General features: G+C 44.1%; 1 protein-coding gene and 1 pseudogene across 6 annotated transcripts in view; one reads left to right on the top strand and one right to left on the bottom strand.

Moving 5' to 3' along the window:
- Positions 1–27,777, bottom strand: part of RAMP1 (receptor activity modifying protein 1) — a 464,674-nt gene that overhangs the window by 348,720 nt on the left and 88,177 nt on the right. The gene's annotated exons all lie outside the window — the stretch shown is intronic.
- On the top strand, positions 22,597–24,734 carry LOC142245744 (uncharacterized; annotated as a pseudogene).

Raw genomic sequence — 27,777 nt, forward strand, 5'->3', positions numbered from 1 at the left:
GAGGGCCAGCGCCTGCGGGCAAAGAGTAGAGCTCCTCCGGCCCAGCTTGAAGCCGGGGAGTGGGTTACCGGTGGGGACCCATCGCAACCAACAAGTACACAAGGTGCAAGGAAGAGGGACATCACCGTCACCTACTGGGAGAGCAATTGCAGCCGTCCGTGGGACCGTCTTACCAGCCGTTTGGTTTACCGTACAAACTGTGTCAACGTCTCAGGCTGAGTGAGTACCACAGTGCCGCAAGGCACAGCGCTGCCCCCGCGTCCCTGCGCCCACCAGGCCCTGCACCTCCCAAACCGTCACCGGGCCCCGGGATCACCGACCCCTACCCACGGAGGGGCAACACAACACCTGGCTGCTCCGCATCACCATCCCCGGGACCCCCGTATTGAGCAGCGGTGGTGAAATCACCACAACCGTGGGTGGCGTCACGGACTATAAACAATCCCCACACCCAACCAATCCCTTTCACTCACGGGCGAGGAGTGCCGCTCGAGAAACCCCCGGGATCCGGCCTACAGCTCGAGCCACCACTGAGCAGCGGCCGCCGGACCCGAGCAGAAGGGGTGAGCGCGGTGTGCTGACACCCTCCTCCCCGCCCGCGACACGCACACCGCTTAGCACTGGCTCCCTGCTCTCCTAGTTACAGCACACATCGGGTTAATTACCCGATGTGTACTGCAGCCACATGTGCAGAGAGCAGGGCACACTGCTTAGCGCTGGCTCCCTGCTCTCCTAGCTACAGTACACATCGGGGTAATTACCCGATGTGTACTCTGCTACACGTACAGAGAGCAGGGAGCAGTCCACACTGCTTAGCGCTGGCTCCCTGCTCTTCTAGCTACACTACACATCGGGTTAATTACCCGATGTGTACTCTGCTACACATGCAGGGAGCAGTGCACACTGCTTAGCGCTGGCTCCCTGCTCTCCTAGCTACACTACACATCGGGTTAATTACCCGATGTGTACTCTGCTACACGTGCAGAGAGCAGGGAGCAGTGCACACTGCTTAGCGCTGGCTCCCAGCTCTCCTAACTACAGTACACATCGGGTTAATTACCCGATGTGTACTCTGCTACATGTGCACAGAGCAGGAGCCGGCACTGTGAGAGCGGCGGAGGCTGGTAACGAAGGTAAATATCGGGTAACCAAGGACAGGGCTTCTTGGTTACCCGATGTTTACCGTGGTTACCAGTGTCCGCCGAAGCCGGCTCCTGCTGCCTGCACATTTAGTTGTTGCTGTCTCGCTGTCACACACAGCGATCTGTGCTTCACAGAACAACTAAAAAATGGTCCAGGACATTCAGCAACAACCAGCGACCTCACAGCAGGGGCCAGGTTGTTGCTGGATGTCACACACAGCAACATCGCTAGCAACATCACTAGCAACATCGCTGCTACGTCACAAAAGTTGTCCATCAGCAGCGATGTTGCTAGCGATGTTGCTTAGTGTGACGGGGCCTTAAGGGTGGTAAAGCATTGTCTTAGTGACAAGCCTCATGCCTCCTTACACTGTTTATAGCGCTCACAATAATTCAATATGTATTTCCAAAGTGACATTGTTTCATTTTGTTTTTCTCGCAAAAATCTTTTATCAGTGGCTAATTATCTGATGTTCTTTTCTATAAGAATTTCCTTGCATAGGAGTTATAAAACTTTTAACTGTCACAATAAAAATATATTCCCAAATTTTTACTATTTTATTGAGGATATTTGTTATTTCTCATATAAATATAGTTAGCATATAATATACTGTATGTTCCTTAATTAAATAATAAACTCTTAATGATGTAGTAATTTTGACACTAAGGGTATGTGCGCACGTGTGCGTATTACATGCAGTTATGCTGCGTTCTGCACCGCAGCGTAACTGCATGCGTCGTGCGTCCCCTGCACTGTCTATGGAGATTGTGTAGGGGCCGTGCGCACGTGGCATATTAGAACGCAGCGATTCGGCTGCTGCCCGAATCGCTGCGTTCTAAGAAGTGACATGTCACTTCTTTCGTGCGGTTTGCATGCTGTCTATAGGGAGAGGCAGCATGCAGAGCGCACGAATCTGCCGGCAACATGTGCTTCAGAACGCAGCTTTTCAGCTGTGCTCTGAAGTGCACCTTTTAGGTGCGGTGCAGAGCGCACATGTGCGCACATAGCCTTAGGCCTTGTGCCCATGGTGCAGTTTTTTTTTATTTTTCTAGCGTTTTCCTTTTTTTAAATCAATAAAAGCAAGGAATAATCATTCCAGCAAAGTCTATGAGAATCGTCACTTGCTGTGCACATGATCCTTCTTTTTTCCTTGCAGTTTTTGTTGCTGAAAAAAAGAAGCAGCTTGTCAATTGTTTCTGCGTTTTTTCCTGCTTTTTTCACCAATTGACGTCAGTGGAGTCAGTGAAAAATGCAGGAAGAAACGCATGTGTAATACACACATTGCTTTTTTTGCGTTTTTATTGTGCTTTTTTGACGTCACTGGGGTTCGCTGCAGCCATTTCCTCATCTTGCGGTCTGCAAGGAACTTCGGTGACATCACAAAGTGAATAGAGTTCATGCCAGCGGATCACCAGAGTTTCCTGCAGACCCGCCGGCATGAACTCGGTTCACCTTGTGATGTCACCGGGGTTCCCAGCAGCAAGGTCCTGCAAGATGAGGAAATGGCTGCAGAGAACCCCAGTGACGTAGGTGCCCTGGTCTGTGAGGCAATCCTTACCTCAGTAATGGTCTTCATGGTGATGACCCACGGTTACCATGACAGCGATCAGGTCCTGTGATCACATTACAGGGACCTGATCACCAGGGAGAGGTAAGCGATTCCTCTCTCTGACTCTTGAATGCTGCGAGTGCTTTGAACTCCACGCCTGAACCCCCGCGGTCGCCATGATTAAAAAATGCAGAAAAAAAGCATGTGAAAAAACGTACAAAAATAAAAAATGCGTGTTTTTTCAGCTGGTTTTTTTTTCTGCTAAAACATGCATTATGTGTAGATTTTCTGCACATAAAAATGCAACATGGGCACATAGCCTAAAGGTAATCTGTCAAAGTTTACCAACTCCCCAAAAATGTATATGAATGTGCAATTCTTTAAAAGATCAGCCAGTCAATCCCTATATATGGCCAAAGTGATGCTTCAGTAGCGAGAAATTGCATTTTGAAGTTCAGTCTGTAAGTATATTGGGTCGTGATGATGCATTTGCAGTTCCCCCGCCTCGGCTGTACCTCAGAACTAGCAGCACCCTTTTTTGGCTGACTGATAGGTCAGTGGCCATGTACCAGAACAACATACACCAAAGGTCAGTCTTGGTTAAAATGAATATTAAGGGTGAAAAAGCTGTAAAGTGGTTCTTAAAAGTGATAGAATGACCACCACCCACTATTCGTACGTATACGTATGTACCAAAACAAACAGTCTGTCATGATAGGGTGCTGCTAGTTTGGGAATTGTAACGTTTGGACTGGCAAGCATCCGAAACATGGTGCGACAGATGCGCATGGACAGATTGTCTGGCGCACGGTGAAATACATGAGTTTCTATAGCAATAGTATAGGAGAGGAGGACTCTGATGGTAGGTAGTGGAGGATGGGACACCTCCTGACGTTAACCTGTGTCTGGTCCCTAAGCTCCCCTAACATCCCTATATGAGACCTTCCCCTTGTCACCGTTATGTGCCTAGTCCCTTACTGTCCCCCAACTCACCCTGTATAGTGACAAGGACGGTGAGTACACTAGACATCACCACTATACTAACGACACACAGGGGAAGGAGGACAGACAGAGGGACATAGACAAAAGAATATACCAAGAAACTTCACCGCTGCAGCCAGACACCAAGGCTGCAGACAACAAGGCTCAAAAAAGTAGCACTGCAAAACCTCCTGCAGCGGATCACCTGTAGGTCCTAGAGAACTTCCTCCCCTTAAGGTGGTCAGAAACCGAATGAATTCTATTACCAACATCAGGTAATGGGTCATGTGACTATTTAAAGGAGATGGGAGTGGTCAACACCAGCTGCACCTGAGAACTAACCAGGAGCTGGTGGCAAGAAAAATGACGTTAACCCTCACTAGACCAAAAGAAAGCAAATCACATTTAAAATCTAGTCTCACAAGTAAATGTGAGACTCCAGTCCCAAACCAGTCACAAGTCTCCTAATGATAGGAGACACTTGTAACAGGAATACAGTGGAGGCTAAGGAGCTATAAATCCATTTTTATGCCCTGATAAACATTAAAATGTGATTTTTTTTTTTACTACTGCAGTAGCATTATGTTGCCCTAATGGGATCCACTGAGTTATATTTTAAAGGGCTACAGAATTATATTAATCATTTAAAAGGGCTTAAAAGTTTTTGACAAGTTCTCTTTAAACAGCAAAAATGTTTCACCCAGGGCTGTCGGCATTTATTTTCCAAGGAAAGAGATTGTGTAGCACCCTTATTTCCAACAAAGGATTTGTTCTACATAAAATGTATCCATAGTTAATAGCATCTCTTCACCACAAAGACATTACATAAATATATAAAATTAAAAAATGATAGAATGTATTCGTATATTATTTGCATCTACATATCCTATATACCAGGTTTCTTCACTTTGTGTCTTTTACAGAAATTATAAAAAAAAGGTTTAATTAGTGTAGTTATTATTAACCCCTAACAATTTGCCCAAAATATAAACTGACCTTATAAATAATTATCATAAACTGTAAGGAATCTAATTGTAAGGAAGGTTGGGTGTCAAAGAGTTCATATTGCAAAAGCTCAAATTCCACCTCTACATGCAGCTATTAATTAGGCTATGTGAGATGCTGTATATACATAACCAGCATCTCAGCCCTACTGCTGGCAGACGTTCATGTAATCTTTACTGATGATTATTCAATTGTACAGTCATGGCCAAAAGTTTTGAGAATGACACCAAAATTATATTTTCACATGATCTGTTGCCCTCTGGTTTTTAATTGTGTTTGTCTGATGTTTACTTCACATACAGAAATATAATTGCTATTATATTATGAGTACCAAAAGGTTATATTGACAGTTAGAATGAGTTAATGCAGCAAGTCAATATTTGCAGTGTTGACCCTTCTTCAGGACCTCTGCAATTCTCCCTGGCATGCTCTCAATCAACTTCTGGACCAAATCCTGACTGATAGCTGTCCATTCTTGCATAAGCAATGCTTGCATTTTGCCAGAATTTGTTGGTTTTCGTTTGTCCACCCGTCTCTTGATGATTGCCCACAAGTTCTCAATGGGATTAAGATCTGGGGAGTTTCCAGGCCATGGACCCAAAATCTCTGTTTTGTTCCATGAGCCATTTAGTGATCACCTTTGCTTTATGGCAAGGTGCTCCATCATGCTGGTAAAGGCATTGTTGGGCGCCAAACTGCTCTTGGACAGTTGGGAGAAGTTGCTCTTGGAGGACATTCTGGTACCATTCTTTATTCATGGCTGTGTTTTTAGGCAAGACTGTGAGTGAGCCGATTCCCTTGGCTGAGAAGCAACCCCTCACATGAATCGTTTCAGGATGCTTAACAGTTGGCATGAGACAAGACTGGTGGTAGCGCTCACCTCTTCTTCTCCTAATAAGCTGTTTTCCAGATGTCCCAAACAATCGAAAAGGGGATTCATCTGAGAAAATGACTTTACCCCAGTCCTCAGCAGTCCACTCCCTGTACCTTTTGCAGAATATCAGTCGGTCCCTGATGTTTTTTCTGGAGAGAAGTGGCTTCTTTGCTGCCCTCCTTGAAACCAGGCCTTGCTCAAAGAGTCTCTGCCTCACAGTGCGTGCAGAAGCACTCACACCAGCCTGCTGCCATTGCTGAGCTAGTTCAGCACTGATGGTAGTCCGATCCCGCAGCTGAAACAGTTTTAAGATATGGTCCTGGAGTTTGCTGGTCCTTCTTGGGCGCCCTGGAGCCTTTTTGGCAACAATGGAAGCTCTCTCCTTGAAGTTCTTGATGATGCGATAGATTGTTGACTGAGGTGCAATCTTTGTAGCTGCGATACTCTTCCCTGTTAGGCCATTTTTGTGCAAAGCAATGATGGCAGTACGTGTTTCTTAGAGATAACCATGGTTAACTGAAGAGAAACAATGATACCAAGCACCAGCCTCCTTTTAAAGTGTCCAGTGGTGTCATTCTTACTTAATCATGACTGATTGATTGCCAGCCCTGTCCTCATCAACACCCACACCTGTGTTAATGGAACAATCACTAAAACAATGCTAGCTGCTCCTTTTAAGGCAGTAATGCAATGATGTTGAAATGTATTTTGGGGGTTAAAGTTCATTTTCTTAGCCAATATTGACTTTGCAAGTAATTGCTGTTAAGCTGATCACTCTTTATGACATTCTGGAGTATATGCAAATTGCCATTAGAAAAACTTAGGCAGTAGACTTTGTAAAAATTAATATTTGTAGCATTCTCAAAATTTTTGGCCATGACTGTAGATCCACATCGTATTCAATTTGACTACCACTATCTCATCTGTTTATAACAAGAACATATACCAGCGCGCACTGAATTTGCACTTCATCTGGGGTTTATATTGAGCCGCATGTAACAATCAGGTATATATACAGTGGTATTCAAATGTTTGGGCACACCTGGTCAAAACACATTCCCTTTGTATTTTTGGCAAAAATATATGCCGTGCCGGTATAAATTATCATCTTTTACATTTTAAAACTAACAAAAAGGACCATTGCAAAAGTTTGGGCACCTTGCATGGTTAGTACCAAGTAGCACCCCTTTTGGCAATTATCACACCTTATAATAAATGCTTTTTGTAGCCAAACAAGAGTCCTTCAATCCTTGTTTAAGGGATTTTCATCCATTCTTCTTCGGTAAAGTCTTCCAATTCTGTGAGATTCCTGGCTCCTCTTGCATGCACTGCTTTGTTGAGGTCTAGCCAGGAATTTTCAATGATGTTCAGATCAGGGGACTATGGGTGGCATTGAAAAACCTATAGCTTGCACTTTGAGATGTTCTTATCCTGAAATTCTGTGTCCTTTTTTTCTCCACATATACCTTTGCTCATTGTGGCCAAAGAGTTGTATTTTAATCTCATCAGTCCTCAGGACTTGTTTCCAAAATGGATCAGGCTTGTTTAAATGCATACTTTTGCAAACTTCTGACACTGAATTTTATGGTGGGGATGCAGGAGAGGTTTTCTTCCATGAATGCCATATTTGTGCTGAACAATAGAACAATATACCACAACTCCAGAGTGTGCTATATCTTAATGAAGGTCTTTTGCAGTCAAGCAGGGGTTCTGATTTACCTCTCAAACAATCCTACAAGCAGCTCTCAGAAAATTTTCTGTCAAAAAGTTGAAATTGAAAAGAGGATAGCTTCTACAAATGCATAATGATCCTAAACACATGTCAAATCCACAATGGAGTACATCAAAAGGCGCAAGCTGAAGATTTGACAATGGTCCTCAAAGTCCCCTGATCTGGACATCATTGAAAATCTGTAGCTAGACCTCAAAAGAGCAGCGCATGGAAGACGAGCCAGGATTCTCACAGAACTGGAAGACTATTCCAAGGAAGAATGGATGAAAATCCCTCAAACAAGAATTAAAAGACTCTTGTTTGGCTACAAAAAGCGTTTACAAGCTGCGATACTTACCTAAAGGGGTGCTACTAGGTAATAACCATGCAGGATGCCCAAACTTTTGCATCGGACCATTGTCCTTTTTTTTACTTTTTTGTTCATTTAAAAATGTAAAAGTCGAAAATATGTTTTTTTTGCATAAAATACAAAGGAAGTGTGTCATCTTTAACTGTATGCCTTTTAGAGACCATAATAACAGTAATTTTGACCAGGGGTGCCCAAACTTTTACATGCCACTGTATGTTAATGAAAAGCAAGATTTGCGAATCACATTGTAGTACAAGTTATTAAAGGCAGCCAGTTTAAGTTCATAATAGCACATCTATTGAGAGCACTGATACTCCGAATCTTTCTCTCAATTGACCCCTGTCTTTTATTTTGTATTTCATAAATGTATAATACACAGCAACTTTGTAATTTATCTTATCAAAGAAATCTGCTTCTTTCTCCTCTTGGACTAATCTTTCATTTTCAAAATTCTCAATTCCCGGGTAGAAGCTGTATTCAGTTGATATAAATTTTTATATTGCTGAGATAGGAGATGAGCGTTGTTACTGATGAGATTCTATTGTAAAAGGGAGAGACAGAATAAGGGAAGAGCTAGAGACAGAGGGAGACGATAGAGGCAGAGGGAGACCCTAGAGGCAAAGGGAAGAGATAGAGACAGGAGGAGGAGCTAGGGACATAGGGAGAAGATAGAGGCCGAGAGAGAACCTAGAGGCAAAGAAAAGAGCTAGAGGTAGAGGGTGGAGCTAGAGACAAAGGGAGGAGCTAGAGACAGAGGGAGAAGATAGAGGCAGAGAGAGAACCTAGAGGCAAAGGAAAGAGCTAGAGGTAGAGGGTGGAGCTAAAGACAAAGGGAGGAGCTAGAGACAGAGGGAGAACCTAGAGGCACAGAGTGGAGCTAGAGACAGGAAGAAGAGCTAGAGACATAGGGAGAAGATAGAGGCCGAGAGAGAACCTAGAGGCAAAGAAAAGAGCTAGAGGTAGAGGGTGGAGCTAGAGACAAAGGGAAGAGCTAGAGCCAGATGGAGAAGATAGAGGCAGAGGGAGAACCTAGAGGCAAAGGGAAGAGCTAGAGACATAGGGATGAGCTAGAGGCAAAGGGAGGAGTTAGAGGCAAAAAGATGAACTAGAGACAGAGGGAGGTGCTAGAGGCAAGGGGAGGAGCTAGAGGCAGAGGGATGAGATTGATGCAAAGGATGGAGCTAGAGGCAGAGCCTCTCCTTCCCCCTCTCTCCTCTTTTCTGAATAGAATCTTATAAAAACCAACTGCCACCTCTTATCTCGGTAACATAAAAATCTGTACTCACTAAAGACAGGTTTTGCCTGGGAATTGAGAATTTTGAGAATGAAAGAAGAGTCCAGGAGGAGAAAGAAGCAAAAATCCCTGATAGGATACATTTCAAAGTTGCTTATTTTCATGTGTACTATCTATTGATTTATTAAATAAAAATTAAAATGACAGTCACGCATTAAACTAATAGGAGCAGTCATCCCAACTCACATTTTGCTGGCGAAAACCCTAGTTCAAGTCATATTTTAATTTATATCCAAATTCCTTTCACTCTTCCCTTCCTATTAGGTTATAAAATGCTAATGCAAACTTAATTTTTTTATGTATAAATTTGAAGTCCCCTTTGTGCATATGATAATGTCAGTGCGTTTTATTATAAAATGAGGTTGTGACTTATGTGATTCCAGGAATGCATTACTATTACAGAGCCTAAGGTCACATTAGTCACGGACCAGTCATGTGCTGAAATTGTAGGTTCGGCTTTTGATTTTGCGCTAGTCAGGTTAATTGAATTTTCATAGATGTGCTAGACAAAACAGTGTAATAGCAAAGGTGTTACAATTTACATATAAACTCCTTACACTAAGAAATCTATAGAATTTCCATAACTACTTTATTGGTCAATTGATTTTTGTATAATAGAAAATGGTAACGTGTCTGATTACTGGTCAATAAATGTCCCACAGAGCAATGAATATCCTTCTCCTTTTCAAGAAAAAAATGAAATTCTATTCACAGTGAAAGAAGAAAATAATGGTCCTTCCTAACAATCTGTTTAGTCACTAAACCTGTGGCAATATCCTGGCCTGCCAACATTGTTAATAGGTTTTGCAAATATTATCCTTTAAATAGGGGCTCGAAAAGTGAATGTATTTTATGTCTGCATCATCCAGTCATATTCATAGGTCTAGATTTATATACACTGTCTACATTTCAGATATGATGGACGTTCCATTTACTTTATGTCCTTATTCAATCCACAATCCCAGTTTAGAAGTCTATAGAATCTGATAACATTTGCAACAACTTATTTTTACCAATTCTATGTGCAAATAATGATGGGAAGCCGCAATACAAATTGGATGCAAATATTATAATAATAATCTTTATTTCTATAGCGCCAACATATTCCGCAGCGCTTTACAATTCAGGAGGCTCATATACCTATACATATCATATACATAAACATATACAAACAAGTAACAATTAAAGAAGATACAATATTTAAAAGGAAAAATGGCAACCCTGCTCGTGAGAGCTTACAATCTACAATGAGATGGGGGAAGGGGCAAGGTACAAGTGCTTATTTACAATGACAATCCAACCATGTCATGGGGGATAGATAATGGCTTCCTGGACCAGTTGGCCAGAGCCTTGAGATGCATTTGGGTGCCATGGAGTTTGACGTGGGGTTATGTTCTGAGAAGTTGTAGAGGGATTAGGTGAAATTAGTTTGGCTAGGGAGTGTGATAGGCCGCCCTAAAAAGATGCGTTTTTAGGGAGCGTCTGAAGCTGAGTATATATATATAAATATGGGTGACCATTTGTATTATGGGTGATATCAGAAAATAAGAACAAATTAGGGAAAAAATTATTTTAGGTTTTTTTTCTCACTAAATACAGTAAATCTAGGTGATACATTTACAGTAAAGATAATTTATTAGCGGGTGTAAACCTAATCTGATGGCAGCAAGAAATAGTAAAGGGTGCTTTACACGCTGCGACATCGCTAACGATATATCATCGGGGTCACGGTGTTTGTGACGCACATCCGGCGTCATTAGCAACACCGCAGCGTGTGACAGCTAGGAGCGACGATCAACGATCGCAAAAACGGTAAAAATTGTTGAACGTTGACACGTCGCTCCTAATCATAATGTCGTTGCTGTTTAATTCCGCAGATTGTTCGTCGTTCCTGCGGCAGCACACATCGCTGTGTGTGACACCGCAGGAACGACGAACATCATCCTACCTGTGTCCACCGGAAAGGAGGAAGGAAGGAGGTGGGCGGCATGTTCTGGCCGCTCATCTACTCCCCTCCTCTTCTATTGAGTGGCCGTTTTGTGACGCTGCTGTGACGTCGCTGTGACGCCGAACGCACTTCCCCCTTAAAGGAGGGATTGTTCAGCGGCCACAGCGATGTTGCTGAACAGGTATGTGGGTGTGACGCTGTCGTAGCAATATTGTTCGCTACGGCAGCAATCACCACATGTCGCACGAATGACGGGGGCGGGTGCTATCGGTCGCGACATTGCTAGCAATTGCTAGTGATGTCGCAGTGTGTAAAGCCCCCTTTACAAATACTGTGATTAAAGTTTCTGACTATGATTTTCAGAAAATCATAGTTTATTGAGTTCAGCACTGGAGTTCTCTCAATGATTCCCAAATACTTTCTATTAGGTGCCATTCACACATCTAGTTTACGCTTATGTGTGTTCTCGAGGTTAATTTAGTGAGGACACACAGACACATTATCCTGTGGGAGATCACATGTCCTCCTCTTTGTAAACTTTTTTCTAAAAATTATTTTTTATAATGGGGTCCTACTGGGCGGCCCAGTGGCTCAGTAGTTAGCACTGCAGTCTTGCAGCGCTGGGGTCCTGGGTTCAATTCCCACCAAGGACAACATCTGCAAGAAGTTTGTATGTTCTCCCCGTGTTTGCGTGGGTTTCTTCTGGGTACTCCAGTTTCCTCCCACACTCCAAAAACATACAGATAGGGAATCTAGATTGTGAGCCAATAGGGACAGTATTGCCAATGTATGTAAAGCGCTGTGGAATTAATAGCACTATATAAATGAATAAAATTATTATTATATTATTACTGCTACAGTTTCAATATAGAATGCATGCATTCTTAAACACTGCAGGCTGCACAGTCCCTTTCAGTGTAAAATCCATCAGATGAACTCAAATACAGCTTAATCTATAAGTTATAGACTATAACCCTTCCCACTGCTGTGCAGAACACATATTAGCAACCAAAGAAATAACCAACAGATATTTCAGATGTAGAAGGAGAACAGAACTAGGGAGAGTGGAAATAGGGACTATGCAGGCTGCTCAGTCCTGTTCAGTGTGAAATCTTACAGACAAACCTTTTTAACAGTCTGCAATATTCAATGATTTCTACAAAAGATAAATGTATGAAGAAAAAAAGTAATAAAACCCAAATCCAAAAATAAATATTTTTTTTTTAGGAAAAAAAATGCATGGGGCCAAAAGGCTTTAAAACAGATCTGCTAAAAATGAGCTTAAATGGGGTTGTCCAGGCTTTGGGTGTGGCGTTAAAGTGTGCAGTCACTCTAGGTGGATAAGGAGAAAAATTGCAGCAATCCCACAAAAAATAAAAGAAAAAATCTTTATTTCAAAATCTTGGGTAAAATGCCTTGGGACAGATATTAAAAACCGAGCAGATGCGTTTCGGATCACACATTATCCTTACTCATATCTCAAATGCTGTGCGATCCCAAATGCGTCATCTGCTCTGTTTTTTTTTTTTTATAACTGAATATTTTATTAAGATTTTCAAAACAGATACAAAAAAAAATACATGGATGCATGGATATGTCTCACAAACTTGTTAATGACTGTAAACCAGAAATCAGTATCCATATTATCCACTAATACACTGAAAACAGGGAATATGACAAGACGAACAATACAATACTAGACAGGGAAACATAAGGGAGGGGGGATGGATTGGGGAGGGTGAGCATATCAGGCTTCCATCAAGGCCGTACTTCACTGTTATTCTTTGTTGGCCCAATAAGTATCCCAAAGTGACCAAACACTCTCAAAAAGATCTACTGTGTTATTTGACAGGGCAGATAAATACTCCATCCTTCTCACATCTTGGATCCGAGATTGGAGATCGGTAAGTGAGGGTGGATGAGCTAACTTCCAGTTGCGGGCAATCAGACATCTAGCTGCTGTGGTCATGTGTAATAGTAACCGCTTCACTCTTTTCCCCAGCTGAGCAAGTGGTATATTTAATAAATAGAATTTAGGGTCCAGGGGAATCCGAAGATTAGTTACTTTATAAATAAGAGATTGCACCAACCTCCAGAAACACTGGATATTGGGGCATACCCAGAATATGTGTGGTATGTCTCCTCCTGTGGCTCCACACCTCCAACAGTTGTCAGGTATAGCTGGGTTTAGTTTATGTAGTAGTGATGGGGTGTGATACCAATACATGAGTAATTTATACTGATTTTCCTTATAGACATAGCATGAAGATGTCTTAGAGGCCGTATCCCAGATCCGCCTCCACATACACAAGGGAATGGACTCACCAAGGAAATCTTCCCATTTCCTCATATATGTATGATTTGGCTTGTCTTCCGGGCACGGAGCCATTAAAATACGATATATATCGGAGATGAGGCCTTTAGTAGAGGCCCCAGCTCTGCACAATCTCTCAAAAAGTGTAGGGATAGAGACTTCTAATGAGGCAAAAAGGGAGTGCATCAGGTGTCTAACTTGTAAATACCGATATTGGGAATTGCCTGGGAGATTAAATTTAGCAGCTATGGTGGCGTATGGGAGAAGGACTCTGGAGTGTGCGTCTACTATGTCAGCAAAGCAAAAGAGTTTCCTGTCAAACCACGTTTTAGTCGCTGTACCCTGCATACCGTCCGGCATTCTGGGATTAAAAAGAAAAGAAGTCAATGGAGAGTGTTCAGATTTAAGTGGAAACTTCTTGACACAACAGTCCCATATCCTCTTCGTAAAGGCTATAGGGCCCAGGGTATGTGGGTCAGGCTTATTAGATGAGGTGCCCCAAAGGTAGGAGTTAGGGTGTATTGGGGCTAGCCATAACTTCTCTATTTCCATCCATCTAGAGAAGGCACTGCGATTAGACCATGCAGGGATGTGACGTAAGTGTGCTGCCCAGTAGTACTTAGTAATATCAGGGACCCCCAGGCCTCCTCTCAGTTTACTGTCAAATAATGTTGTTTTCTTGATTCTATGTCTCTTATGGGCCCAAATAAATTGAAGTATACTAGACTGAATGTTGCGCAATTCTTTGTATGGTACACACACCGGAAGGGTCTCAAATAGGTAAAGGAGCTTTGGCAGAACAGACATTTTGACTGCAGAGATTCTTCCAAACAGAGACAATGGGAGCTTGTTCCAATTGAGCAGGAGCCTTTTTATCTCAGTAAATAAACTAGGATAGTTCTGCTGATACAAGAGCTTATACTTAGATGTTAATTGTATCCCAAGGTATGTCAAGGATATATTTCTCCATTTATAATTGTAGTTTCCCTGTAAGGAGGAGACCCGCATCTGTGGAATATTAAGAGGCAGAGCTTCTGTTTTGTTCTGATTGACCTTATACCCTGACAACCTTCCAAATTGTAGTAACAAGGAATGCAAATTCGGGAGGGTGATATGTGGTTGGGACAAGATCAATAGGACATCATCTGCATATAGAGATAGCTTAAACTCCTTATCTCGTACCATTACTCCATGTATATTAGGGTCATTGCGAATAGCAGCAGCCAATGGTTCAATACACATGACAAAGAGAAGGGGGGACAAAGGGCATCCCTGACGAGTGCCATTGTGTATTTGAAAGGGTTGGGATGTGGCATAAGGAAGCTTGACCGAAGCTGAGGGGCATGAATATAGACTTTTCAGGGCAGTAATAAATGGACCTGAAATTCCAAATTGATGCAATGTTTCGAACATGAATGGCCACCCCAGACGGTCAAACGCCTTCTCCGCATCCAAACTAAGAAGGAGTGCTTCACTCTCTGTCTTATTAACAACCTCTACTAAGTCAATGATCTTCCTAGTATTGTCCCCTCCCTGTCTACAAGGGACAAAACCCACCTGGTCTTTATGTATTAGGTGAGGAAGTAGAACTGAAAGGCGTAGAGCTAGTAGTTTAGTGAAGATTTTCAAATCAGCATTAAGGAGTGCTATGGGCCTATAGTTGGCACATTCCAGAGCATCCTTCCCAGGTTTGGGTATAAGCGTAATATATGAATGTAACATACTTGTGGGTATAGGGGAGCCCGTGAGGAAGCTATTAAATAATTTAACTAAATAGGGGGTAAGTCGATCCGCAAATGCCTTGTAGTAGAAGTATGTCAGGCCGTCTGGACCCGGTGATTTTCCATTAGGAAGTAGTTTAAGCACCTCCCCTACCTCTTCACACGTGATTTCTTTATTTAGTGTGTTTACGGCAGTCTTAGTAAGGGTAGGCAGCTTACACTGCTCAAGAAAGGAGTGGATTAGCTCCCTCTGTTTTCCTGGGTCTGTAGGAAGGGTGCTGGGCAAAGAATACAATCTTGACAAATAATCCTGAAAAATCTTTGCAACTTTAGTGGGGTCATATAACGTATTCCCTCCCGAATCTCTCAAGGCATAAACGGATGAGTTCCCCCTCTCCTCCCTAAGTTGGCGGGCTAAAAGAGAGTGCGATTTATTTCCTTTGTCATAGTATTTATGCCTGCTATAGAGTAGTAATTTTTCTGTTATATTGACCTCTAGGTCCTTCAGTTGGGCACGAGTCTTTACTATACCTCTAAGGGTACGTATTGATGGGTTAAGGGTCATCCTATTTTCTAAGTCTCTGAGACTTTTAAGGAGCTGATCTCTCTGATATAGTCTATCTTTTTTGATGCGGGAGCTTAAAGCTATGCATTGCCCTCTAAAGACGGCCTTATGGGCTTCCCAGATAGTAGAAAAATTGGGCACTGACCCCTCATTGTTCTCAAAGTATTCCATCAATCCTGCTTCCAGTTTGTCTCTGTAGGAAGTTCTCTTGAGGAGGGACTCATTGAGCCTCCAGTGGCAGACTCTTGTACGTTGGGTTGTCTGATCTAGGGTGAGAGTCATTGGCGCGTGGTCTGACCACGTTATTGCACCAATATCCACTTTGCTCGTCCATCTAAGGGCCTGAATGTTGCCAAAGAAGAAATCGATCCTGGTGTGTGTACCATGAGGGGGAGAGTAGAAGGTAAAGGTTTTTTCTGAGGGATGTTTAACTCGCCACAAATCAAATAAGGCAAACCTGCGGATCAGTCTTCGAAAGGCAGCTGTCAATTTACGTTGAGACGGGCTCGACAATTGATTGTTAATGGTCAACCTGTCTAAAGAGTCAGAGAAAATAGTGTTAAAATCTCCACCCACTATCCACACTGAGGGGGGAAGGCGTGTTAATTTGAGGAATACCCGGTTAAAAAAAAGGATCTGGGAGGTGTTAGGGGCATAAATGTTACACAAAAGGATTGGAACTTCCTTATATGTCCCTTGTAGGATAAGGTATCTACCCTGTGGGTCTGCCAGGGAAGTAGTAACTTGAATGGGACAGGTCCTTGATATCAAGATCGCCACACCGGCTTTTTTCCTTTCCTGAGAGGCTAAAAAAATCGTAGGGTAAAGGTGTTTGGCGAAATTGCAGTTCCCGTTGAGATTCAAGTGCGTTTCCTGCAAGAAAACCACATCAGCTCGCTGGGTCCGCATCTCACCTAGTGCCATTCGCCTCTTAATGTTTGAGTTTAAACCCTTAACATTTAGTGTTAAAATTTTAACCATATTTTAAGTTAGAGTAGTATAAAGCAAAATTAGCATTACATACAAAGGCTAACCGGGTATTGCCCATCTCAAACTTGCCTGACGGCCCATGATGGATGTCTCTCAATGGGGTACTAAAGATTCCCTCACCACAATCAGGGTAAACACATAAGGAATGGTAAAAGACAATGACAAAACACATAACATATAAAGCATAACATTTACATGTCATAAATGTTACCGGTGAGGAGTGAAGCCGCAGGCAAAAGCCTTCACCTCCGCCTCCGTCCTCCCCGGTCAGGGTCAAAGAAGAAAAAATTGGCATAATTTAAAACTTTACCAATATCTAAACCCTAACCTCCTATACCCACTCTTCCGTAGGAGGAACCAGGGTAATTCTAACCCTTAAAGGGAGTTTGTGGCTATGGACACACTGCTATCACAGTCAGTGTCTAAAGCTAGATTCTAAACATCTAAGAGAGGGGAGCACTCGGATCTCACCACCCTAGTAGCAAACCAATGCAAATGATATGAGGAATCGTAACCAGATATATCAATATCAGAAAAGAAAAAAGAAAGTGAACAACTAGTTATGAAAGAAAAGACCAACCAAAGTCCTTATAATAAATCGGGGAAGGCATGAAGCCACCCCCCCAAGGGGGGGACTACAGCCTGGAACCAGAGACTCAAACTCAGGGCTCCTGTTCCTAGAAGAAAGAAAAAATAAAATTGTCGTCTCAGGTCGGAGCCGGTCGTGCCTTAGGCCGTGATGAGGGAGAACCCCCCTTAGAGTCCACTTGTTGCCAGATCGGACGGGGTGGATTGGATGGCATCTCCAATTCCCAGTCCACCAGGGAAGGCGAAGGGATTCCCAGATCAGTGCAGAAGGCTGGGAGGTCCTGAGTAGAGCGTAGCACAGCCGTACGACCATCTTTTGAGGCTATGAGGGCAAACGGGAACCCCCAGCGGTATCGGATGCCCTTATCTTTTAGGGATGCAAGTAGTGGCTGCAGATGTCTCCTTTTCTGTAAGGTGATCCAAGATAGATCAGGGAATAATTGGATCCGAGTCCCTTTATATTCAATTCCCTCCGAAGTGCGGGCTTTGGCCATAATAGACTCTTTTAGTTGGAAGTCATGGACACAACAAATAATGTCACGAGAGTAATTTTGAGGCCCCCTGGGGCGTAATGCTCTATGTGCTCTGTCCAATTTTATCCTTTGAGTTGTAGGGCGCTCCAGTACAGTGTTGAATATGGTTTCAAGTATGGCGTGGACGTCTTCACTACCTGTAGCCTCAGGGACGCCTCTCACTCGGATATTATTACGGCGCCCCCTATTGTCTAGGTCCTCCAGATGTTTGTTAGTTTCACTCAGAGCCCGAGCATAAGAGGTCACGTTCTTTTGTAATTTGATGATGTACTGTCTAGTGGTATCGTGATCCTTTTCCACTGAGTCCACTCTATCTGCTAGAAGCCCAACATCTTGGCGGATTGAGTTAATCTCTGACTTACAGGTTTCTTTTACTTCCGAGATCAGGGATCTGAAGTCTTCCTTGGTAGGAAGGAGATCCAGATACTTTTTTAATTTTCTGTGGTCAAAATGGTGTTCCATATCTCCCGGCTCAGATTCTGATGGGGAGTCGCGTGACCCTCCTCCGTCTTCCTGTTGAGACATCAAAGCAGACAGCGAAGGCGTAGAGTCTAGGTCCATATTCACAGAACCCGACTGCGTAGTTTTATTTTTCGCTTGATTGCTTTTATGGGTTGATTGTTGTCGTGACTTTGGTGGCATGGGGTCACTCACTGCACGGTCTCTTTTAGTAAGAAACTTGTCTAGAGGGGTCACAAACGACTGCCCCCCTTTCAGTCTATATGACCAGCTTGGACCTCTTCTCCTCCTCACCCCAGCCAGATCGTCACCTGGTCTGCACAATATATTATGTCACCTTTCAATATTGTTTATAGATGTAAGACCGTTAAAGTTATAGTTGTTCACTTATGTCCTCTATCTGGGCGGTAAGACAAACCCCCCTCTACTCAGACATTATACAGGGGTGCACATCTCTTTCATGGCTCCGTCCTGTGAAAATCTCTTTTGCAGCAAGTTATTATTCCAATGTCCACAAGATGGCAGCAGAGTACAGTGCAGAAAGTGAGGGATTTTTCTATATAGAGAAAAGGCAGGCTCTGAAAAGACAGTTATACAGCACTACCCCGAATTTTCTTCCTTCTCCCTTCTTAACTTATATCATGGAAGAGGAAACCGTAGCACCCCTCTCCTTGTACTGCCACAGGATCAGACTTGAGTCAGGGGTTAACTCTTCAGATGTTATAAGGGCACCGGATGTTATCAGATCTCAGGGCTTACTTTCTTCTCTGGAGGTCTTAGCTTTCCCTCTTCTCCCCCCCTCCAGGTAAACCAGCCTCAGCCCCCTCCACACCCGTATGCAGCCCCTGTGTTTCTTATCAGAGCAATGCGACTCGTGCTGCGGGGGTGAGGGTTAATTTACAGCCCTAGTGAATAATGGTGCTCTCGTGCATGGCACTGGCTTTAGAGCCAGGGGGTGTATGTGTCCTGGGACCAGCCAGTTACCCGGCTGGTTGTCGCCCCTATGCACGGGGGATTTCCACTCACCAGCCTCCTCTCTCTTGCCGGTCACCTGTCACTTCACTGCCTGCTTCCAGCCGGCTCTCTCTCAGGCCCGACAGTCACCAGGCGGCTCCCCCTCACTGTGTCTGGCTCGTGCTCCACTCTGCTTCAGTGTCTCTCCCTCCTCCAGGCCGGGTAAGTGTCTGCTTCTCCTCTGCTTTGGGACTTCTGGGTATCCCTTCCTCCCTTGTGTTCTTCCCGGATTTTCAAGCCTCTGCTCCCTCTTCACCCGTCGGCTCTCCTTCCTCTGGGCGGTTTTCACCGCACTCCTGGTCTCAGCGTCTGCAGCGTGGTCCCAGGCCTCCCTGGAGAATGATGTCTGCTGGGATTCAGGTAGGGTCCTGTCCCACAATACTTGTCTCCTGGGGTCCGCTGGCTCTCAGGGACGGTATATGGAGGCTTCAGATGGATCTAAGTCGGGCAGGGGCTCAGATGTCTCTGGATGTCTCAGAGCTCTGTCAGATACATCCTCCTGCATCGGCGGCCATTTTGGACTCCATCTGCTCTGTTTTTAATGTCTGTCCTATGGCATTTTACCCAAGATTTTGAAATAAAGATTTTATTCTTTTACTTTTTTTTGTGGGATTGCTTGACTTTTTCTACTTCTATCTATTTGGACTATGCCTCACCGGTGACCAGCTGTTTTCTATCTCCCTGCAGCTCTAGTCTCCTGTCAGGATATGGATTTCCAGCTGAAGTGGCTGATAAGTATTTTTTCCACTTGGGGGTACTTCTCACATAGCAAGATCGCTAGCAAGATCGCTGCTGAGTCACAGGTTTTTTTACGTACCAATGACCTCATGAGCGGTATCGCTGTGTGTGACACTAAGCAGCGATCTGACCCCTGCTGTGAAATCGCTGATCGTTACACACTGTTCTGGTTCATTTTTTGGTCATTGGGCTCCCGCAGGGCAGCACGCATCGGTGTTTGATACCTTACCCAACAACCTTGTTCGTGACTCACATAAGCATACATCTTGGTTGTTTTCCGCACCCTCTCTGTTCCGATTGGTGATCGCTACTGCATTCGGATTGGCTGCTTCCATCCTCTGTTCTGGCTTGTAGATCGCAGTACATTTAAGATGGCTGAATTCACTTGTCTTTGACCGTAGCAGCAGATCGTAATACAGTCCATTCTGCATCAGGACTGTAGGATGGACAAGGATAGAGAAGGATGGAAGTGCTATTATGTTGCCTTCTCTAAAGGCAAGGCCGCCCAGTCACAATGCAGTTAGGACCACCAATCGGAGCAGGGGGTGCAGAAAAGGCAATGTAGATGCACGCCTATGTTACTAATCAAGATTTGAATCGGGCTATGTGACAGGGTCCCAGCGACCGCCGTATCGTTGCTGCGTCTTTGGAAAGATCTGACTGTTTGACAGCTCAATAGCGACCCTGTAGCGACGTACCAGCGATCCTGACCAGGTTGTATCGTGGTCGGAATCGCTGGTACGTCGTTTAGTGTGACAGTACCCTTAGTCACTGTGTGTGACTGCAGACTTGTGAATCCTCACAGTGTGTAGTGTGTGTGCTGTCAGAATTCTCTGATGTTAGCACCAGGAGCAGGTAAGCAATGGGCATACATGCAGTCATGTGCCAACTAGACATGTGCGGACTTGCTCAATACTAGTGAATTGAACAAGGCTAGAGACATCTAGTAGGAAAGTGGTGGAAAGTATGGAAATCGCATACTTGGTGCCTCATGACCACCTGCTCTCGTGGCCAGAAACGGAGACTCCTGATAGGACATATATAGAGTGACTGCCGACTTGAGCCATTAGTCTGGAAAACTTATTTAAATTCCTCTTCTTTTATAAGAATGTCTGAAATCAAGTTTTAAGTCTCATTTATAGTTACAATTATAAAAAGAATCCTTGTAACATTAAGGGTACTTTGCACGTTGCGACATCGCTAGCATTGACTAGCGATGCCGAGCGCGATAGTACCCGTGTAGGAGAGTGTATAGCGATATGTGTTGGTATTGACTATGAGCAAAAGGCACACCTTAACGATGGCATCTGACCACTAGATGTCAGCAACACTCACTGTTGTTTTAAAATTTATTAAGTGTTTACAAAATGATACTTGAATAATTTTGTGAGTAATGTGATGTAAATAATAGCAGAACTATGTAGTGAAAATGCAATTTTGCGGCTTGATTTATAAAATACATTTATTGCACCATTGCTCTGTCAGTTAAGTTGAGAATGAATAAAGTTTTGCTGTGAATAGAAGTCGGTGGGTTGCCACGGAGACAAACCTGAGACGAGCATGTGTTTGCTTCTGTGACTGGTGACGTCTGGGACATTAATCCTCAATTTCCGTTCGGTGAAGAGTGTGAAAAAGAAAGAAGACCAACAAAGGAAGGTCGTTTGAAAAGAGTCGGCCGATTTGTGAAGTGTGACACGGCGCCCGTGGAAGAATAAATCACTCTATATCCAAAACAAGGATGAGGTACCTCATGTTATTCGTTCTACTCTAAATTCTCCTTGACCGGTCCCACGAGTTTAGCTAGGGTTAGTTAGGTATTTAGACCAACCTAAATATCTGGTCTCTATGGGATGGTGTCAGTGAAGCACAAACTATATTCATCTTCCCAATGACTGTTGATACTGTGGTGCGAAGTTCAGAAAGGCCACAGTCCGTGGTGAAGTTCCCCAAGGCACCCTCCTGTTCGGATTGGATTTTCCCACAGAGCGTGTTAATCAAAAGAGATTGTTAATATTTCTATTTCATGTAAATGAGAATTGAATATGGTCACTTCTTTTATATGTTATTTTTGTTAGTAAACTCGGGTTCAATTCTGCTTAGCTATACAGCTGAGTTTGGTCATATTGGGATCCCAGGGAGTTTATTGATTGGAGATAGTGTTAAGATTGTGAACCAGCAGAAAAGCCACATATTACGGCTTCCCCTTTGGAATTAACCCTGTGTAGATCCAGTCATATTTAAGGGAGGGGGGTGGTATTATTGGCCCCAGGGAAGACATCTCCTTTTTAGGGACCAAGAGTATGTGACTGTTCTCCTGGTAGTAAAATTTGAAACATAATCCTCTTGTACAATTTGTTTGATTTGCACTGTTTATTTTCCTAGTTTGTATTTTTCCTTCCCCATACAAAACAGGGGCACGTTTTGAGATAATAAATCTTGTTATTGTTTACCATCGTTTTCGGAAAAACTCATCTGTCCTGTCAGTGGCATCACTGTATCATAACCCACTGGTGAAGGTTCGACCATTGTCCCAGGCCACCAGAGCGTCCAGAGCCAAAGCTAGGGCATGTGCGGACTTTCTGCAGCCCGCTAAAGACCGTCCAGAAACGTCTGCGGTTCTTGCAAGGAGACTGGTGATTAGTGCCTTGGGAGTTCGAAGTACCCAGAGCCGGGCCGAAAGGGAGGCTGATCGCAAGAAACTCCAGGAAGCCAGAGTGCGAAAGAATCTAGAAGCAAAACAGCGGGAAGATGCCTGGGAAGGAAGGTGAAGATAAATTATCTCAGGACATGGAGGATAAAATGGATCAGTGCCGACCTCGACATTGAAGACCCGATAAAGCCTTGTACGTTCCAAAGGCTAGGCGACCTCCAGCAGATGACGGAAACGTCAGCAGTGAAAACTCCACTGATTCTATAGAGTTTTCACCCAATCAAACTCCAAACCAGTCTAGATACAGGAACCACAAGGGGAGTTGGGAATCTTTAGGCTGGGAGTATAGAGCCCATCAGGATCGGACATCCTCTAAATCATCCGTTCTAAAGAAGCAGTCTGAGCGCAGAGACCAAGGAGCTGATCTTGTCACAACGGAACAGGCTGAAAATGATTCCTTATGTGAAACTTTTAATAACCTCAGCATCAATGAGAGATCGACGACGTCGGAATCGGGTGAAAGACACTTGTCATCTTCACGCAATGATTCCACTGACGCCGTTCACCATGGTTCTTCATCCGCTGATCACCATGGTTCCTCCTCTGCTGTTCACCATGGTTCTTCTTCCAAAAAGACTGAATATTTTCCTTCCTGGGCCACTGCTGCCAAGCATCACCAAGAAAAAAAGTGCAGCTATAGAAGAAGCTCATGTGACACCTGGGCAGAACAGGATAGCTACAGAAAGAAAGATCAAGCCAAGGGAAAGAGTCAGTTTTCGAAGTCAGAAAGCTACGTAGCTACGCTTTGAAAAGAAAACAGGGCATGTTCCAGCTCTGCTTAGAGAAATTATCCAGCAGCATAGAGAACTTAAAAGAAGCCGTAACCATTGTATGAAATCAGTCCAATTTAGGTTTACCATCTAATACCATAGATAACAGCTGGGGATGCAAAGTAGAGAATATAGACAGCACGACTGTACACCAAAGTGGCGGCTTATTCTCCGCCGCAGATAGTGCAGAAGTAATCTCTGTAAGTGACACTATGAAAGACCCATCTGGTCTGCTCACAGTCTTAGAAAGCAGTGCCGATAACACGGGTAATGCACTCTTGTATGAAAGGCAAGAAAATATTACAGAGAGGAAATTAGATCCCTCTCCTGTTATAGCAGAGCATGTCTTACAGGAGGAGAACAGAGCCATTGTCCTTGCCATTGAGCCCTGCCGCGGAGCCGACTATAAAGCATGCCCGTGTGAAGGCGCCAGAGCTGGATTAGATAGCATGCATGAGCGTGTATCGCCAGTGAATGTCAATACAGCTCAAGGTGTTAGTGAGACTGATAGGGAACTTGAGGGCGAGACGGTTGACGTGGGCCATTATTTAGGTTCTGCAGGACTGGAGGGGAGGTGTAGCTCTGCAAACGTTATAGATCAGGGTAGTGAAGAGGTACGGACTATGAGGGGTCAAGATACAGAGATGCCACATGGACTTGTGACAGTAGACGTAATGGTGATGGCAGAGAATGCATCTGCGTTAGTAAATGCAGCTCCTAATGACACTGGAGCAGAGGGCATGGAGGTCATTGATCCTGCATTTACAAGCCATGAGGTTGTGGAGGAGTTGCCCAGCTTGGATGGAGTGGACTCTGTTTCCGGAGGAGTGAATGCAGAGCCTCCTGAGGCTCCTTCAAAGCAAGCAGAGCCTTGTCCGAAGGTGGATCCTCTTGAACCCATTTTGTGCCCTAATACAGGCATGGTCTGTTCAGATGACCTAAACCAACCTAATTTATTGACTGACACGGACTTTGTCCTGGGAGGGTATCCAGACCCGGTGTCATACTCTTGTGTGGCCTCTTTGGAAACCACTGATAAAGTGACTCCATGTGTAGCCAACGCTACCGAGGAAGAGAGCTGGGATTCTCTCTTTTATGATGATGGCGAGTGTGTCGATCTTCATCATATGAAAGAGCTATCATTGAGTGATGGAGATCACGACAGCCCCAAGAAGTCCAGATATAACTACTATGACTATTAGCCTAGATAGCCGGATATAGATGATCTACAACTGTCACATGTGATTGAGATCTATGGCTTTCCTGCAGAATTTAAGACCGAAGATTTACTCCGCGCATTTGCCAGTTACCAGAAGAAAGGCTCCGACATCAAGTGGGTGGACGATACTCACGCTCTTGGAGTGTTTGCGAGTCCCTTCGCAGCTCGCGATGCGTTGTCCAACAAGAACCCTTCTGGCTCATTTTGGGCTGGACAAAACTTACAAGTGGCTACATAGATTTGTTTATACTCCTGGTTTAGAATAGATGGTTCACCAAGTGTGTATTCAGTGTCGTACCTGTGAAGTCAACAAAACGTGTGGGGAGAGGGCTCCAGTACAAACCCTTGTAATGTCCGCCCCGTTAGAAGTTCTGATGATCGACTATTTGTCTGTAAGTCCCTCAAAGAATGGACATGCGTCCTGTCTAGTAATGACAGACCATTTCACAAAATATGCTGTGGTGTTACCCACTAAGGACCAAACTGCAGAGACAGCGGTTCAAGCCATCTGCAAACACTTCATTCAAGTGTATGGTTGCCCGAAAAGAGTACACTCTAATCAAGGAGCCTGTTTCCAAGGTAAACTTATAACGGAGTTACTCCAGTTGTATGGTGTGCGGCAGTCCCGGACTACTCCTTACCATCCACAAGGCAATGGAGCTTGCAAAAGGTTCAATAGAACTCTGTTGCAGATGTTGAGAACCCTTGAGCAAGACCAAAAGAGTTGTTGGCCTGAACTGATACCAGAGTTAATGTGGGCGTACAACAATCATGTGCACAGTGCAACTGGGTTCTCTCCATACATGATGATGTTTGGGAGACCTGGAAGGGAAGTCGTGGAACTGAACTTTTCAGCGCCAGAAGGATTCGAGCATCGAACCCCGCACAAGTGGATGCGGGACCATAAGTGTAAACTGGAGACGGTGCATAAGCTGGCAAAAGACCGATTACAAAGTCATCCCCACCACGACTGGGGGGGGTGTCCGGAGAAACAGTTCGGCAAGGGGATCAAGTTCTGGTACGAGTTACTCGACCAGATGGAAAATTGGCTGACCGGTGGGAAAATATTCCATATACCGTGATTAAAGTCTCCTCGGAAGGCAGTGTGTATATGATTACCCCTGAGGGGAGTGATGGTCCTTTTCGCACGGTGCATAGAAATTGGTTGAAGTGCTGTGTGTCAGTCGCCCCAGAACCACAGGATGAGATGCCGAGGTCACCCAACCCAGGGGTATTGACAAAACAACCAGACAACATCTGGTGTGATTGTTTTGATGAGCCTGAGATAGAAATGAGAACTCAACCAAGAATCCCTGAAAATCCAGAAATCCCTCTGGAGGTGGTGGTGACATCTGACACACCCGCTTGTTCCTCAGAGGTTGATCTGTGGAGATCAAAGAGGGAGACTGCTGGTATTCCCGCTAAGAGATATAATCCTGATCAATATGTGTTGACTATAATTTGTGCAAATAAAGATGGTCGGGACAACCAATTATAAGTGGGGTGGAGTGTAGGAGAGTGTATAGCGATATGTGTTGGTATTGACTATGAGCAAAAGGCACACCTTAACGATGGCATCTGACCACTATATGTCAGCAACACTCACTGTTGTTTTAAAATTTATTAAGTGTTTACAAAATAATACTTGAATAATTTTGTGAGTAATGTGATGTAAATAATAGCAGAACTATGTAATGAAAATGCAATTTTGCGGCTTGATTATAAAATACGTTTATTGCACCATTGCTCTGTCAGTTAAGTTGAGAATGAATAAAGTTTTGCTGTGAATAGAAGTCGGTGGGTTGCCACGGAGACGAAGCTGAGATGAGCAGTGTTTTGTGTTTGCTCCTGTGACTGGTGACGTCTGGGACATTAATCCTCAATTTCCGTTCGGTGAAGAGTGTGAAAAAGAAAGAAGACCAACAACAGAAGGTCATTTGAAAAGAGTCGGCCGATTTGTGAAGTGTGACACGGCGCCCGTGGAAGAATAAATCACTCTATATCCAAAACAAGGATGAGGTACCTCATGTTATTCGTTCTACTCTAAATTCTCCTTGACCGGTCCCACGAGTTTAGCTAGGGTTAGTTAGGTATTTAGACCAACCTAAATATCTGGTCTCTATGGGATGGTGTCAGTGAGGCACAAACTATATTCATCTTCCCAATGACTGTTGATACTGTGGTGCGAAGTTCAGAAAGGCCACAGTCCGTGGTGAAGTTCCCCAAGGCACCCTCCTGTTCGGATTGGATTTTCCCACAGAGCGTGTTAATCAAAAGAAAATGTTAATATTTCTATTTCATGTAAATGAGAATTGAATATGGTCACTTCTTTTATATGTTATTTTGGTTAGTAAACTCGGGTTGAATTCTGCTTAGCTATACAGCTGAGTTTGGTCATATTGGGATCCCAGGGAGTTTATTGATTGGAGATAGTGTTAAGATTGTGAACCAGCAGAAAAGCCACATATTACGGCTTCCCCTTTGGAATTAACCCTGTGTAGATCCAGTCATATTTAAGGGAGGGGGGTGGTATTATTGGCCCCAGGGAAGACATCTCCTTTTTAGGGACCAAGAGTATGTGACTGTTCTCCTGGTAGTAAAATTTGAAACATAATCCTCTTGTACAATTTGTTTGATTTGCACTGTTTATTTTCCTAGTTTGTATTTTTCCTTCCCCATACAAAACAGGGGCACGTTTTGAGATAATAAATCTTGTTATTGTTTACCATCGTTTTCGGAAAAACTCATCTGTCCTGTCAGTGATGCCAGTGGCATCACTGTATCACAGCGACACCTCTTACACCCACCCCTGTTGCACATGCGATATCTTGTGATAGCTGCCGTAGCGAACATTATCGCTACGGCAGCTTCACACGCACTTACCTGCCCTGCGACGTCGCTCTGGCCGGCGACTCACCTCCTTCCTAAGGGGGCGGGTCGTGCGGCATAATAGCGACGTCACACGGCAGGCGGCCAATAGAAGCGGAGGGGTGGAGATGAGCGGGACGTAAACATCCCGCCCACCTCCTTCCTTCCGCATAGCCGGTGGAGGCAGGTAAGGAGATGTTCCTCGCTCCTGTGGCTTCACACACAGTGATGTGTGCTGCCGCAGGAATGAGGAACAACATTGTATCTCCTATTGGTGCGACATTATGAAAATGACCGACGCTACACAGATCACCGATTTTCGACGCTTTTGCGATCGTTTATCGGCGCATCTAGGCTTTACACGTTGCAACGTCATTACCGGTGCCGGATGTGCGTCACTTTCGATTTGACCC

Source organism: Anomaloglossus baeobatrachus, chromosome 7 (genome assembly GCF_048569485.1).
Source record: "Anomaloglossus baeobatrachus isolate aAnoBae1 chromosome 7, aAnoBae1.hap1, whole genome shotgun sequence".
Taxonomy (NCBI): Eukaryota; Metazoa; Chordata; class Amphibia; order Anura; family Aromobatidae; genus Anomaloglossus; species Anomaloglossus baeobatrachus.